The 18,009-nt window shown below is 40.5% G+C and overlaps 1 protein-coding gene across 5 annotated transcripts in view; it reads left to right on the top strand.

Annotated features, from left to right (window-relative positions):
* Positions 1-18,009, top strand: part of MXI1 (MAX interactor 1, dimerization protein) — a 165,567-nt gene that overhangs the window by 35,866 nt on the left and 111,692 nt on the right. The window lies entirely within an intron of this gene.

Raw genomic sequence — 18,009 nt, 5'->3', positions numbered from 1 at the left:
TGTTTCTTTTTCTTTGCAGTCTCATTTCCTCTCAGCCCTTGATGATCTGTTGGCTTGTGCCTTTTAGCAGAAAAATTCCCAAAATGTTGTGGTAGTTGACTCTATAAATCTAGCAGAGCCAGCTTCCTCGCTGGCTATGAAATGACTTGGCTTCTGCAGGTTGTACCACACTCTTTTTATGTAACTCCTATCCTTCCTTCATTCTCACTGAAAGCTTTTCTAAGCAAGACTGATTTTATTTTAGGGAAACTTGGGATGTAATCCAGTGCACACTTACCTGGGAGTAAGTCCCATTGAACCAAATGGAGCTTACTTCAGAGTAATGTTGATTTTGCACCTGATCTTATGCATGTTTTCTCTGAAATGAGTCACCCTGTGTTCAGTGGAGCTTACTCCTCTGTAGGGTTGTTAGGATTGCAGCCTAAATATATTTAGCTGGAGAGTGCATACAGAACCTGCGGTTCTAGGTCTAGCCATATTTGCTCAAACTTGTTTGGTACAGTGTAGTTTAGGTGCTGATATGCCACAAAACCCTAAACTGCCTACCACTTTGTGAATGACTTGCTAATAGAAACCCTGTTTTTTGTGCCTCATGTGTTACTGTGCAGTAGTATGTACTATTAATGTACTAACGTGTGGAACATGAATGGAGTTGAGAACAACTTTCATGCATTTTTTTTAAATGCACTGTTCTATGCAACAATGATAATATTTTGCAGTCTTCATGGAATGCTTTTAGACGGAAAGCCCCACTTGCAATTTGATTTTGGTGGCTATATTTTTCTGAAATAAATTTATGCTAATTCTCTGTATTGTTTGAACCACCTTATCCAAAAGTATCATAGAGAGCAGGGCATTCATTCATTCATTTCTTTAAAACTGTCTGTGTGCACATTGAGGTTCATTTAGAATCCCTGTTGTAGAAACATGATTTTATTAAAGCCAAAATATATTAAAGACCTTCAGAATATCTGAGGTCATAATACTACACATGGAATTCCCACATAAATGCCCTTTTAGTTGCATGATGTGTTGCACTAAACAACATACAGATTTGCCTAAAACTAGCTTTGCCAATGTGTCCAGTAAAAGATTCAGGGATTTTGTCTCCAGTTTTGATTTTAACAAAAAACAAAGAAGACATCAGACATAAAAGGGTTGCAAGTGGGCAGACTCTGGACCTTGCCATGAATAGTATGGGCAGGCAGGGAAAGGGCATGTAAAAGGTAGCAGATAGAGGGAAGTGAAAGTTAGGAATGATGACAAGAGGAGGAAGGGGACCTGAGAAGAAAGGACTAAAGGGAAGCAAGGTGTAAGGGAAGTGGGGAGGGCTGTATCATAGGGTAAAGACTGAAGAGACAGAAGTATAGATGGTTGAAAATCTATCAGCCCAGCCTTTTGCACGTTTAATCACAGGCAAGTCCTGTGAATTCAGTGGAATGTACTCTCAAGTAAGTGATTGTAGGGATGCAATCTTAGTCCCCCTTGCCAGAGGACTGACTGAGCTGTTCTGGTGTCATAGAATGTTCTGAAGTAAAATCTTGAGCAGAATTTATGGACACGGTCAATTCTGTACTGTTGGCAAGAAGGGCTGTATTTCCATGCTTTCTGCTTTCTTGAGGGCATTTGAATTGCCTCCTAGTACTGACTTTAGGGGGTGGGGGAAACGCAAACAGTTCAAGTTAGAAGAGCACTTCAACATACCTGCATATGTGTGGGTGTGTATGGTTGATACAAAAGTGTATTAATGGGTAAGGAGGGCTGAGTTTACAATAACTGTTTTGTTAACTTTTGTGCCCTTCATTTATATTTTCTGAATCTCTCATAAGGCTAGAATCATAAAAAAAATGTACAGGGAGTGTTGTTGTTTCAGGAAGAGGACTTTCACTGTACGAGAGCTGGAGTAACTATTACTTCACAACTTCCCTTGCTTGGGGGGTAAATGTAGCATTTGACACCTTTAGATCATTTGTCATGAAGGGAGTTTGTGTCAGCATTAGGACTACTGGGGATGGAGGGAGGGAGGGGTAGGGGGAGAGAGAGATACTATATATAGTATTGTCAACACTGTTTGGTTTATTTCCCCTTCCTTGTTTCTCTGCTGATCAACTACTAAGCATCAGCATTCCCACCACTGAAGCATTTATTCTCTCAGGAACTTCATAAAAGAGCCATAGGCTGGATAGACATAAAAATAACATTATTTTTCACCAGTCTGCTTCCAATACCAAAACTGAGCTGGACTGGGGGCAGGGAGCCTGACAATGGACAACAAACAGGTAGTTAAGGCAGGGGGCAAAGAAGATTTAGTTCTGTGAATGTGCATCTTTTGTTGTAAAAGTTAGACCCTACATACAAACACATACACTATTTAGATGCACATGATGTGTTCATGTGAATGAGCAAGTGTGGCTGTCCCCATGATCGCATCTAGTTTGGGCCTTAGTCTTCCCTTAGTAGAGTCATGCAGAATTGTGTGTACAGTTCTTCATATAGTATATGCTATGCTGTATTTATACCAGACTCACATGGTAACTGACAGGGCAAGAATAAGATTGTGAATGAGCAGGCTGGTGAAAAATCTGCAGGTGTCTGTGAGATGGAGGCAGTATTTTGTAACCTCATGGAGTGCTTTCTCCACAAGGCTAAACTTGTGATGTATGTTTGCTGTGACATTTTCACCTTTTAAAAAAAATTCTAGATTGCTTTAACATAAAAAAATCCAAGCTGTGTATAATATACTATAAAATATAACACAAGAAGATATCAGATTATTAAACACATCATTAATTTTTTACAGTAAAATATAACACCAGAGGTGCAAAGATACAGAAGTAAAAAGAAAAGAAAATCTTAACTTTAGGGGTCAGCAGAGGGCTGGGCAAAAATATGTTTTCAGGAGGTACCTAAAACAGATAACTGATGGTGCCTTGAAAATCACAGAGGGAACAATTGTTTGCCAGTGTTCTTCATAGGGGATATGTGAACGTGTCAAACTTCATATCATATAATGCCTGTAGAAGATGGGAGTTCTCTGCATAGCTAAAGTGGCAATGGTTAAAAGAAAGTTTGGTTCCATTTACAAAAGGAATACTGATATTCTTTGGGTGCTACATGTGCAGCTAGGTTCCAAGGCCAGACAACTAGACTCTTAGCCACATTCACATGCAATGCTGAACTATGAAGAATGGTTTGTAAAATCATACTATGCACAAGTTATGGGTTCATGAGCACAACCCAAGGGTTCCTGCTTTCACTTCTCCCTTAATCCAGTGGGGAAGCAAGCTACAAATCATCTGACTTAGTGTTATGTCTGCACCTGAGATTGTAGTTTATATCTTCCATGATCAGGAAGCCATGGTTTGTTAGAAATAGGTCAAACAAACCACAACTGCGGGTGCAGATGTAATGCTAAGCCAGATGGCCATGGTTTGTTTCTATCATTTGTTTCTGTCCTGGAGGAAGGGCGAAGTGAAGCAAGAATGCTCAAGTATGCAGTTCATGGACAGTGTAGTTTACCAACCTATCCTTAGCATTGCTTACAAACATGATCTTTGCTTTATTGAGCAAAACCTCTGCATGTTTCTAGGCCCTGTGAAATACACATATACTCTGTTACTTCTTCTGGACACTCAATATTTTTATGCTTATTCATTGTGAACTGGGGGTTGGGACTGGATTTTCAGTTTTCTAAATAGATGCCATTTTGCCTTATAACTGAAGGGGTGGTTAAATAGTCTGCTTGCCTAGCAGTTGCTCATTTTGGCCATGTATACCAATGCTGTGCTTCACCTAGTGCTGCTCCTGCCCAGCCCTTAATTGTTTCAATAGAACCTGTGTAGGAGTAGAGTCTGGTAGATTGCAGCCTCGGTGGCTCTTCAGTAGCCAAAGCATTACTGCATGAGCAGGAAATCAAGAAAACCACATGTATGCAGACCGATGCTTTTTCCAACATATAATCATGTTAATGAAGTTAAAATGTTCTGTTGTGTAATCCTACAGTCTAAGTGGGTTCATAAAAGGCTACAGCAAACTGAGGCTAAGAGCACTGGTGGCTATTTGTAGGCACTGTCAGGAGGTGCAGCTTGACACCCAGCTTATGTAGGAAAGTGGAAACAAACAGCTCAGAGTGAATTGCCCTGTAACAAACTTGTGATATCTCTGAAATATCTGATAAAGGCCATTTTCAGTGACAGGATGCTGAGTTGGTTAGAGTAAAAAGCTATGGTATTTTGGTCCAAAGGCTTGACTATTCAAGTTCCAATCCAATACGTTTTTATTTTTAACAGATCCGAGTTTAGTTATCATTGAGGAAAGATGTTTGTTAAAGGACCAGAAAGCAAAGTGGGACTTGGTAGGATTTCACTTTGCTAAAGTCTGTGGAGGGACCTCACATGTTCGACAGTGCCCTCTTTCTACTCTCCGTGGCATCTTTCCTCTCCCTCTACTACTCTGCGAAGGCCATGCCTCCTATCATCCTTTACCAGTCCAGGCTATACCAAATTATTCTGAACTGTATGGAAGTGCAAATGTTGCCTTCAGAACCAAGGTACAATATTAAGCATATTTCTAGATACATGGTATTTCTGAGCAAAGAATTTGGGTCTTGTTGATTTAAGTGGGAGTAACCCTTGTTGAACTGTATGGGACTGACTTCCGAGAAGACATGCGTAAAGACTGTTCTTTTAAGAAGCTAGATCTCCTTTGCAAACATCGATATTTTTAGTTAAATGGATATGTAACCCACATTCTAGAGGGCATTGCATTGGCCTATAATGAGAAACAGAGAAACATAAAATACTGAAAGAGTGAGTGGCTCAATAAAGGCATAAAGTACTTTTTCAAAAAAAAAAAGAAAAAAGGCTTCATCCAACAATACACAGAATTGAGAGATTTTGCTGTATATTGTGTGTAAGTAAGTACTTACCAATATTGAGAAATAAAACTGTGTGTAACTATTTTCAAGGACAAATGGTCCTAAAATGGAGGGGTGGAGGAAGCGTTAAACACTGACAAAAATAAATCCTTCCATACTTATTTATGAAACAGCCACTGAGGGCAGTGTTTTGGCATCATGCTGTTCTTCTCTTTCAAAGAATACATCTGAAAAACATATTTATTTTGAAATATTTTTTGTAAGCCCTGAAGACTTATCTGTATTTAATTGTACACGTAAAGTTCACCCAGATTCCTATACTTTCAGGGATACTGTTAGATTTTCAGGGTATGCTTCTGAGTACTTTTAAGTAGTGCTGAGCCCAAGTGGGAGGTGAGCAGTGAGTTTCGTGAACATTTTCTTCCTTTGTGAAACGTGCCTCCATTTTTTTCGTCAGTTTTGCACACTCCTTTTTGAAAGGGGTATGAAACTATTTGCAAGGGGTTAGGTATTTGAGGTGGGGGAGGTGCAGTAGAGGAAATGCAATTTTTGTTGCTGAGGCAACTGGGCTGATATTCCCTTGTGCCCATTCAATTACATGTAGTTGATTTTGTTAGGGCAAAATAGGGATGCTGTCCTGAATATGCATCCTGTGGGGATGGGTAGTGTCTCCATCTGAATCCATAGTCCCAAGTGCTGTCTGTCCCAGCTAGTCATATGTAGTGCAGCAAGAAGTGGACTGGGGGCAATATTAGTTGTGCATCACCGGCAGGCAGGCAATTTGCCTAGTGGAGCAAAACTGGAGACCATCAGCCGAGTTGTCTGGGCTTTAGGCCTGCATTCTCTCTTTCCTTCTGCTCCTTCAGAATAAGGGCAGTTGAAGGGCTTCCTTTGCCTTTACTGGTGTTATTATGTATTCAAATCTGGGTATGTGGTGCTGTGACATCATTCTGCTCACTACGTGTGCCTGGTTAGCTAGAAATGCATACTGATGAAGCCCTTTCAAGATTTGTTTGTTTTTTAAATGGCAGGGAAACAGTAGGAACAGTGGCTGTGAACAACTGGCATGACACACTGGAAGGTGGGGGGGGGTTTTCTTGCAAACTGTGTTTGCCCCCTCCTAAAGGGCTGTGTTTGTGTCTGAAATAAAAAAAGATGAAAATTTGGTATAGCACTGTTTTAAGTGTCATATTTCCCCAGTAAGCCATGAAACTCTTAGCAAAATCTACACCCAGTCAGAGAAATCCATTGCCTCTTTTGCTGTGTTTAGGCTGTCAGTATACAATGTAGTAGTTTCAATTTGGGTTCAGTTCAAAGAAAGGAAATTGGCAAGACTGCTGGCATTTCCTTAAGTACCTACTGTGGAGTGGCTACATAGAGCATAGTGATATTGTTATCCAAATAAAGTTACTTCCTTATTGTTGCTAGTACCACAGGGACATATGAAAACCTATAAGTAGCATTATCTTCTGCAAGTTTAGTCAGAAGTCTTGCTGATTTCAGAAGTGCTAACTACCATGTAAATAACCCAATGGATTCCAATTTTAATTGGTTTGATTTATTGTAGTCATTTATATCCCACCTTTCATTCCAATAGATTAATCAAGGAGCTTACACAATCACAAAATGTCATGAAATAATTACATAATCAATAAAAATAGTAATATAAAATAGCAGCATAAAACGTTAGCATCCTCATTGTTCATTAGAAGCCTGAATGACTAAATCTGTTTTGGCTTGTTATAAAAAAAGAAATCAGTTGTCCACAAGGTTCTGATCCTGCAAATATTTTCATGAATTAGGTAGCTGAAGTGTTAAAGGTTTGCACTACTTACCTGATAGGATATTTTTGTCTGTATGAATTGAGTCATATGGACGCTGAGTATCAAAAAGAACTCTCCTGATTGTTCTGAAATGTATTCATAAGAATTGTCATCGTGGAAAGGTCCTCCCAGAATATTAGCTCTGTACTTGTTATTTGTGATCGATTGGTGTTTTTTTGTTTTTGTTTTTTATTGCCCAGAAGCAACCCACTTATGTGTCTATTTCAAGCGTGAATTCTGATTTAATCTCTGTTCCTTCAGTTTGTCTTCTGTCTTTTTTTCTGTATTAGTTTTTTATTTCTGTTAAATTAAATTAATAAGAATGTTACTGAATCATTTTGAATTCTGTAAGGGCTTATTCATGTTTTTTTTTTAAAAAAAACCTCTGGTACTCAAACTCCCAGAATTGTGGTACTATCAGTTGTGGATGATTCATGCACATTTTAAGTAGCTGGGCTTCCCTGCAACATATAGAAGGAGTAGAGTCCAATCCTTTTTCACTCACCACTTCTGTGCACAATGCAGAGAAGCCTGACCATTTAAATGTGCAGGTACTATTCAGAACTGATAGCATTGCAAATGTATCTTAGAACATAAGAACACAAGAAGAGCCTGCTGGATCAGGCCAGTGGCCCATCTAGTCCAGCATCCTGTTCTCACAGTGGCCAACCAGGTGCCTGGGGGAAGCCCGCAAGCAGGACCCGAGTGCAAGAACACTCTCCCCTCCTGAGGCTTCCAGCAACTGGTTTTCAGAAGCATGCTGCCTCTGACTAGGGTGGCACAGCACAGCCATCATGGCTAGTAGCCATTGATAGCCCTGTCCTCCATGAATTTGTCTAATCTTCTTTTAAAGCCATCCAAGCTGGTGGCCATTACTGCATCTTGTGGGAGCAAATTCCATAGTTTAACTATGCGCTGAGTAAAGAAGTACTTCCTTTTGTCTGTCCTGAATCTTCCAACATTCAGCTTCTTTGAATGTCCACGAGTTCTAGTATTATGAGAGAGGGAGAAGAACTTTTCTCTATCCACTTTCTCAATGCCATGCATAATTTTATACACTTCTATCATGTCTCCTCTGACCTGCCTTTTCTCTAAACTAAAAAGCCCAAATGCTGCAACCTTTCCTTGTAAGGGAGTCGCTCCATCCCCTTGATCATTCTGGTTGCCCTCTTCTGAACCTTTTCCAACTCTATAATATCCTTTTTGAGATGAGGCGACCAGAACTGTACACAGTATTCCAAATGCGGCCGCACCATAGATTTATACAACGGCATTATGATATCGGCTGTTTTATTTTCAATACCTTTCCTAATTATTGCTAGCATGGAATTTGCCTTTTTCACAGCTGCCGCACACTGGGTCGACATTTTCATCGTGCTGTCCACTACAACCCCGAGGTCTCTCTCCTGGTCGGTCACCGCCAGTTCAGACCCCATGAGCGTATATGTGAAATTAAGATTTTTTGCTCCAATATGCATAATTTTACACTTGTTTATATTGAATTGCATTTGCCATTTTTCTGCCCATTCACTCAGTTTGGAGAGGTCTTGGCCACCTCACTGCTCACTCCTAATTCTAGGTCATTAATGAACAAGTTGAAAAGTACAGGTCCCAATACCGATCCTTGAGGGACTCCACTTTCTACAGCCCTCCATTGGGAGAACTGTCCGTTTATTCCTATCTTGGTGTTTTTAAAAAATTAACTTGTGTTCTCATTTAAAAAGTAAAGCGTGAATGCCTCTGAAACTGTGTTTGCTAATGTATATTTGCAGATGTGTTTTATATGTAGTGCACCAAATGTGTAACTGTCATGCTCAACATGTTCTGAGTTCATTATATATGGTTGAGTGCTGATAGGTAACTGAACCTCAGTATCTCCATATTAGGCCAACATGATTGCAGGTGGCATTGAGACTCCAGCAGCTATGTGAGGTCAGGTGGAATGTCAACTGTGCTGGGCAATTCCTGATTTCCAAGATTTAGAAATATACCTTCTGATTCTTCCTAATGTATTGGAACTAAGACAACTTGTTAAGGATGTAGGCCTCTTAAACTCTGGCAAGACCAAAATCTTTACTATATGCACACAACACACATGGTTATTGTCCATTGTCTAGTAATATCTAGCAAGTGCAAATACTTGGGGATAGAGACAATCTTAATTATGAGTGCCAGGTTCATGCAATACAGAATACCTGTTTTGCCTGCACTCTTTTTCCAGAACCCTATGGCAAAGGAGAGGCTTACAATAAGCAATGATTTTTGACAGAACTGGGCTGCTTACGTCTGCATGTACATTGTTCCTCCTGTTGGCCAAGAGAATAGGAGTAGTGTATATTTAGGTTGCCATATTCCAGTTCCACAAATCTGGGCAGGCTAATCTGTATATTATGCAAATTGTTTGCTATTTATGCGACTTAAGCATATTAATGGTTGCATTATCCAGTTGTTTTGTTTTTGTGCCTAGTAATTACCATCAAAAGCTGGGAGAGGATATGAGGAATCTTCTTTTTTTAAAAACCCTTACATTTTCAGCCTTAAGTATATTTATTTATTAAGAGGATGTATACTGTTAAAAACAGAGCTCAGGGCAGCTTACAAACATATTAAAAATAATGAAAATGCACAATCAATACAAAAACATAATAAAAACAAAATATAAACAAACATAAAACAAGTCAAAGCAGCAGTATAAAAATCCAGCATAAAACAAAAAGCTAGCAAAGCATCAATTAAAAGCAATATTGTGACTGAGAGGTTGTCTGTACCAACAATTAGGAAATGTGAAATAAAAACACCATTACAACTTGTAACACAGATAGAAATCAAGATTTCAATATTATCAGTTCAGTCAATCATCTTTTCTAAAGAGAGTAGTGTTTGAGCATGTGAGAAGTGTATTTAGTATACTGATTCTCACAAACCAGATCAGGGAAATGCAGTCTGATACAGGCTGGAACTTGATGAAGATTTGAGTGCCAGCCTTCCCCCCCCCTTTTTTTATTTATTTAGTGAATTCTAGAGACTTGGCAAGCTGTGCTCGCATTAGATAGGGCAGCTGTTCCATTCCTATTGGTCTTAAGGGGGAAAGGATTACACCCCAATGTATACATACACACCTCCATACCTGGGGAGGAAATGAAGTTGGGTGATCTTTGGTGGAGAAATGCCTGCCAGTCATTTTGAAGAAGGATATGTATTAAAAAATACTTTTTAGCCTTTTTCTAAATTGCTGAACAGAGGCTGTCCTGGGCAACAGGGTGAGTAAGGCAGGATTCCAGTGCAACTTTACTTGAGAGAAATCACCATTTAACAGGGTGGGGGCAAGGCTGAAAAAAGCAAATGCTAATACCTCAGCCTTTACTATAGACAGGTTTGCTTTTATATCTCGGGGGGGGGAAGCATTTGGTAGATTCAAATCCCTTTATTCCATCCTCCATCATGGTAGGCAGACACTCCCATTGCATTCACCATTTAAGACACATACCCTCAGACACAGAGGCGATTGAGGTGAAGGCTGCTTCTCCTTGCTGACTGACCCAGAAAGTCTATGGATAAGGGGCAGAGCTGCATGTGTTGAGCATGTGCGGTTTCTGTAGGCAGGCAAACTAAAATTCTTGATTTTCCCAGGACAGCTGTGGTGTCCCTCATTGGCAAAGAAGAATGGAAGGTGGGAGTAGATTGATTTATCACAAAATGGGCAGAAAACTGCCTCCACATTTTGCCTTGTATCTCTGGATCCACAAGGGCTGGAGACTTGCTTTCTAAAAAATGGAAGCAGGGGATCCAGGTCACCTAATGGGCTAAGCGGGCACTGAATCTGGCTAACCGGGCAATATGGCAACCTTATGTATATTGTGGAAATATATCTTGGCTCATGTCACTGGATTCTAATACAAATAAAAGCCAGTGTGAAAGCACTTGGATTTTGTCTGCTGCCTAACCAGATGGACTGAATATTTTGGTTGTGCAGCAAGATTATTTAATCTTCTGTTATTCCAACACTCTTTAAGCTTAGGGAGTACTTTTAAACTGGGGGGTTCTGGAGAACTGTTGAGCATTGCCAGCATACCAAAGCTGTCTTGGTGGCTGAAATCAATGCTTTGGAAAGATCACTACTGCAGCCAGTGTGGTGCAGTGGTTCAAATATCAGACTAGAACTAGGAAGTTTCAGGTTCAGATTCTCATTCTGCCACAAAGCATACTGGGTGGTGTTGGGCCACTTACTAGTATTTAACCCAGCATACCTCGCAGTATTGCTGTAAGAGAAGAAGGGGGGGGGGACAAGAGACCATGTACAATTGCCCTGAGGTAGGGTGAGATGATGATGATAATGATATATTTAACTCCAAGTGGTCCAAAATTACCTCCTTTAAGGTTTTGTAACTGCAGACATCACAGCTGTCCTGTCTGTAGACTGTCTGATATTCCTTTCAGGCTGATCATAGGAGGCCAGCTGTGGGAGCCACCCCATACTTATCAGAAACTGGACTGTGTATTTCTTAGAAACTGAACACTACTGTTGCTAGGCTTCCAGGGCAGAGTTGACAATAAGATTTTAATGGTTTAGCCTTGTGCCTACTATACTGGAAACCTGGATTTTTCTGTGGCCTTAATGCCATGTGATCTCTTTGCTGGAAAGGAAATACAGGTCATCTAGTCCAAGAACTGTCCTCCATAACCAAATGCTGCCAATAGAGTGGTGCCCTCCCATAATCCTTGAACATTGGCCATGCTGGCTGAGACTGATGGAAATTGTAGTCCAAAACATCTGGAGGTCACCATGTTGACCATCCCTCTCCTAATAGATATTATAAGAATACTCTGGATGAGAACAGCAGGAACCAAGATGCAAAATTAAAGATGTGCCTTGTATGCTAAAGAATACAAGCTTTTAACATTCAAAACACACGTTCCAAGGGAGTTTTGTTCATCATCTCTGGTCTGACCCTGAAGAAAATCAACCTCATATGGTAATGTTTTGATCCTGAGCATAAAAGCAAACTTTGAGGTCAAGCTACCACTACAGCATAGAAATCTAAAATATTGCTCAGACCTCTCCAAACCTGGATCCTAAATGTATGGGTGTTAATACTGTTATTTGGTATATTTTGCCCAAAGCTGTTCAAATGGCATCACAGGGAACATAGCCTGGTATCCACTGTGCTGGATAAAAAATGTAAATTACTTATAGTTCTCACGGGTAGTTTTCAATGCCAGACCATTTGTATTGCCCATCTGTAATCTTGCAGCTTTGTTGGTTTCTGGGTGCTGAAGTCTTTGGGGTATTCTCTTTCTGTTTGCTGAGGCATTTGAGGTATTGTCTTTCTGCTCATATGTTGTACAGATTCCTAACAGCTATGACAAAACATTTTACTGGTTGGTTGAATTCTGCAATATTACAGCCTTCGCTCTTTGGTACTTTCTGAGTTCTCAGGAAGATGAGAAGAAATCTTGTACAGGATATCACTGTAGAAAAGATTAGTTTATCCCTCTGAAATGTTGAACTTGGGGCCAAACTAGAAGTGTCTGTAGCAATTCCATGCATTTAAACATGGAACTGCCCCAATCACACGGAAAGAAGAATGGAATCACATGGAAGAATCACATGGTGCAGAATAGAGGAGTGCCAGTGAGGAGTACAGAATCTTTGCCCCATCTCTAACTTCTCTCCCTGAGCACCTTTTTACTCAGATGAATGCTAATCCCAAGAGTAACCTTGGTAGGATAAAAAGAACTTGGGAAGGATTTGCCAGGAGTTTGAGGAAGCTGCAGGTGCAGGAAGGGTTCAGTGTCCAATTACACACGTAGAATCTAGTAGAGTTGCAACTCTATAGGCCTCTTCCAAGCCTGTAAGGCCATCAAGTCCAACCCCCTGCTCATTGCAGGAATCTAACTTAAAGCATACCTGACAGGTGGCTGTCCAGCTGTCTTTTGAAGGCCTCCAGTGTTGGAGAGCCCACCACCTCCCTAGGTAATTGTTTCTATTGTAGTAATGCTCTAACAGTTAGGAAGTTTTTCCTGATGTTCAGTTGAAATCTGGTTTTCTGTAACTTGAGCCCATTATTCCGTGTCTTGCACTGTGGGATGACCAAGAAGAGATCCTGGCCCTCCTCTGTGTGACAACCTTTCAAGTACTTGAACAGTGCTATCATATTTCCCCGCGGTCTTCTCTTCTAATTCCTTTTGCTGCTGTGAAAACCAGATCTCTCTCTCTCTCTCTCTCTCTCTGTCTCTCCCTCCCCTCTCTCCCCCCCTCTCTCTCACGCACGCACGCACGCACGCATGCACACACACACACACACACACACACACACCCCTTTCCAGTGATTGAGGCAGTCTGTGTTTAAATACACAGAACGATCATGTCTGGCTTGGGGCTTGGTACCAGCTTTCAGCAGTGTGGTATGTGGTTACAAGGTAGAACTCAGAGCTGGAAGACCTGGGTCCAAATCCCAACTCTGCGATGAAGCTCATTAGGTGACCTTGGGCTGATTACACATTCTGCCTGATCTATCTCCTCCTACATTAATTGGAAACGTTTTTTTTCCTAGGGCATTTTTTTCTAGTGAAGGGAGGATGGTGAGGAAGCAAGTGACTCGAGCAGGATGCATGCAAATTCTATCTAGGTTCTAGATACAATCGCATGACTTGACCAAGGCCTAAAGGTACAACTTTGCCCAAGCTTAGACCTGCCCAATTGTTTCTTCTGCCATTCTGGGTTTTAGCTTAACATCATTCCTCCCAGGGTGTGGTCTGAAGGCATATGATGCAACACTCTTGCTGAAGCTAACTGGTCTGGGTCTGGATAGTGCTGAGATGGGGGACCACCTGGGGACCCAATATATTGAGCTCCATCATGGAAAGAAAGCCAGAATATAAAGCTAATTGTAAAATAAATCTTAGGGAAATAGCAAATTATGAATATACCTATTTAAAATCAGTGACACATTCAACTAATCCCAAAGGTCTTGGCACCTCAAAACCAAGTCAAGAAACACAATGGAAGATAGAAGCACAGCTGATCAAACTGCAAGTAATTTACATTAATTTTTCAGATTAGTAGATTATTTTTATTTCAAGACAAGTTTCTTTTATTCCTTCTAACTAAACATGCAAACCTGAAAACAGGGTTGGTTATTTTCAGTGATAGACTTGATTTTAAATGGCTAATGTTGACATGGAAAAGTCATTACTAGATAGCATCCTTGTAACTTTATGTAGTGCGGATGTCTTTTAAATGTACCCCTATGTAATATAGTCACTGTTTAATATATAATTGAAAGTATTACATAATCATCTGGTGGTGACTCTTGCATATGTAAAAATAAAAAATGGCCATATGAATTAGGTCCCAAGTATACTATAATTATTATTCTAGAGTGGCAATATTATCTAAGTACTGTACAGGAATAAAAATAAAGACACAGGCACGACCCTCACATCTAAATCTCAGAAGTATTTTTAAGATCTAAAATACAAGACACATGTAGTGACACTCCAAGTGAATTTAAATATATGTAAAGTGAATCCAGGATTGCTTGCTCCTCCTCCAAACATTACATTCTATGCCTCTGTAGGGGTTAACTTTGGGTTTTTATGAGGCTGTATTTCTAAAGGTCATTTTTCCAACCCTAGGATCAACATATTTTGTTTAAATAAAGAAACTGGTTTAAGCAGATTTATTATTTACATTGCCTTGGTTGTGCCAAGAACTTGATGTTGCTTAATATTTCAATAATGTATTATTAGCAAGGCCTGGGCTGGCTGATCTGCTCAAAGAATCTAAATAGCTGTCTTACAAACTGAGTGGCACATTGGGCCTTGGACTGTAGTGGATGTATTACAGCCACTGGACTGGTTAGCACGTTGCATTAAGCCACTGTTTAAAACAAATTAGGTTTATTGTGAGCAAGCAATGTGCTGGTGCATGCTGCTCAAAGGTTCCCTTTACGGTCCTTTCCTCCTGCTGCTGCTGCTGCTGCTGCTGCTGCTGCTGCTGCTGCTGCTGCTGCTGCTGCTGCTGCTGCTGCTGCTGCTGCTGCTGCTGCTGCTGCTGCTGCTGCTGCTGCTGCTGCTGCTGCTGCTGCTGCTGCTGCTGCTGCTGCTGCTGCTGCTGCTGCTGCTGCTGCTGCTGCTGCTGCTGCTGCTGCTGCTGCTGCTGCAGCAGCAGCAGCAGCAGCAGCAGCAGCAAACAAAACAAGCCCAAGCCTAGTTTATTGGCCAAACCAAGGCTCATAGTTTGTTTCCTTCAGGCAAACCCTTGGTTACTGGTTGTGGTATGTTTGGAAGAAAGAAACCATGAGCTCAAGTCCAGATATAATGACAAGCCAGACTCTGGCAGGAGTGTAGGAGGAGCACCACGGGAACTTTTGAGCAGCGTGCAACAGCAATCTACTCATTCACATTAAATCATAGTTTGTTTTCAAGTTATCGTTTAATGTGATGTGTGAACTGGGCCAATGTGTTGTAAGTCTGCTGTGCACCAGGTGATGTTGGGTACATATATTTACATATGTAATTCCAAAACATGATTTCTCTTGAATACTCATTTATTTCAGCAAGTCTAGTACAGCAGCAGAAACATGGATTATGCCCCTTTCTCTATACTACTAAAATTCATCACTATGAATCAGAGCTTGGAAGTAACTCGTTAGAAATAACGAGTTACTTGTAATTCACTTCTTTTTTGCGTAACGAGTGGGTAACTTCGTTACATTTTGCTTGTAACAGAACGAGTGGTAATTTTATTATTTTTAGCTGTAATTATACGTGTTACATTTGGATGTTATGGGGGGAACAGGGGAAGTCTTCTGCTGTGATTGGTGGACGAAAGACATGTGCCTTATACTGGGCTTCTGCGCAGAGCTGCTCTTCCCTCGTGCTCTGTGTTAGAGGCACGAGGGAGGAAGTGGAGAGAAAGAGAAAAAAAATGCTTCACGAATGGATGGTGGTGGAGAAGAAAGGAGCGGAGGGAGAACGCCTGAGGGCAAGGATGGAGGAGGCAGCAGCAGAATGGAGGTGAGGAGCTCTGTGTGTGTGAGAGTTACGGTAACGTCCCTACCCCCACTCTCTTGCCCTACTCTCTCGCCCCCACTCTCACCCCCCTGCTCACTCCCTCACTCTACCACCACCTCTCCCCCCCCCCCGCTTGCTCACTTTATATATATTTTTAAAAATATATGTGGTCTTTAGTTGTGGTTGCATTGCAGGAGTAAAGAGGGCTGCTGTTGCAAACTCCAGGAAGTAATTTTCATATCTATCTCACCCTTTTTAGTGTGTTGCATAGATCGTCAAATGTATGTCAGTATTTATTTGGCTGCAGTAGAGATGGGGGGGCTGGAAACGGAACGAGAGGAACAGTACCCTTTATGGTACTAATTTGAAGGGTTAGATCTCTTTGAGAAACTGTAATTACAAAGAGCTTTGTTTGATCTTGCATCAGAAGCGAAGCTGACCACTTAACAAAGTGAGAGAACTGTAGCCATAGCAGGTCAGTTTTAGATTTAGTTGGCTTGATCTTGAGAGAGCTGGCTTCTTTTGCTTTAATTTTCACTTTCTTCTCTAATCATTTCTTTCCCTTCTTGAAAAGTATTGATGCTTCTGTGTTGGTTTTCTGCACATTTTTTGAACATTTTTTGTTTTGTTCTACAAGGATGTAATGATGCTGTATAAGCTGTCTTGCTCCCTTTAAGAAGGAAAGATTTTGTGTGCGTGTAGAATAACTGGGCATTTATCAGTCTTGTTGTAGAGGAATGAAAGGTAGCATCATACCCCAAACCATAATTTGTCCTTGGCAGCAAACTCTTGAATTACAGAAATTTTACTTATTTATTTATTTATTATTTGATTTATATCCTGCCCTTCTAGCCCAAATGACAGAGACAGGGGTTTTTTTTCTCTCTGTTTTTATAACATGGTGGCATAAAATCTCCCTGGCAAAACATTCTTAGATTGTAGGCCTTGAAATGACTTTTTCTGGATTTTTTTATGTTCATGTAACATGAGAAACAATAACTCCTGAAAGACTGCATGTTTCCTTTTGTTCTCCTTTATATCCATCCCTCTTCAGAGACCTGTGGTGAATGCTTTAATAATTATGTTAAATGGACAAAAATAACAGATGATGTACTAATTTCAAGTTTTTGGAAACACAGTTCAGTTTAAACAGGATTACTTTTATCTAACATTAATTTAAAGTGTTTTCTGATCTGAAATATTTAACATGAAATTATTAAATTTTGTTCATATAGCTTATTAGTTTACTATTAGATAGGCATAAGGTTACTTCACATAGCTAGGCTATCACTAAATAGTAACTGTCATAGGCAGAGCATGAACAGATGTACTCATCAATGAAACTTTTCAAGGTTTAAGCTGGCAGCATGGGCCTGTAGGTAGTAACACAGATCCAGATCTTCAGGGGATGCTGCCTTATAATAAGTCAGGCTATTAGTCAGCTATCATACCACATTGACTATCAACGTATTTCCAGGATCTTAGGCAGGGGTCTTTCTTAATCCTACCTGGAGATGTTAAGTATTGAACCTAGGACCTTTCATATGCAAAACATGTGCTTGACCACTGAGCTATAGCCCAGACAGTGCTCTTGTTAGAGATCTTCAGATTACTCAAGATTTAACAGACAAAACAGTTCCTAAGTACAAAGAACATATTCTGTCTGTGTCACATTTGAATTGTTTGTTATATGCCTTCAAGTCAATTACGAGTTATGGCGACCCTATGAATCAGCGACCTCCACGAGCATCTGTCATGAACCAAGATCTGTTCAGATCTTGTAAGTTCAGGTCTGTGGCTTCCTTTATGGAATCAATCCATCTCTTGTTTGGCCTTCCTCTTTTTCTACTCCCTGCTGTTTTTCCCAGCATTATTGTCTTTTCTAGTGAATCATGTTTTCTCATGACGTGTCCAAAGTATGATAACCTCAGTTTCATCATTTTAGCTTCTAGTGACAGTTCTGGTTTAATTTGTTCTAACACCCAATTATTTGTCTTTTTCGCAAGCCATGGTATGCGTAAAGCTCTCCTCCAACACCACATTTCAGATGAGTTGATTTTTCTCTTACCCGCCTTTTTCACTGTCCAACTTTCACATTCATACATAGAGATCGGGAATACCATGGTCTGTATGATCCTGACTTTGGTGTTCAGTGATACATCTTCGCATTTGAGGACCTTTTCTAGTTCTCTCACAGCTGCCCTCCTTAGTCCTAGTCTTCTTCTGATTTCTTGACTATTGTCTCCATTTTGGTTAATGACTGTGCCGAGGTACTGATAATCCTTGACAAGT

The sequence above is a fragment of the Rhineura floridana genome, chromosome 7 (genome assembly GCF_030035675.1).
Source record: "Rhineura floridana isolate rRhiFlo1 chromosome 7, rRhiFlo1.hap2, whole genome shotgun sequence".
Classification (NCBI taxonomy): domain Eukaryota; kingdom Metazoa; phylum Chordata; class Lepidosauria; order Squamata; family Rhineuridae; genus Rhineura; species Rhineura floridana.
This window is presented reverse-complemented; position numbering and strand designations above follow the sequence as displayed.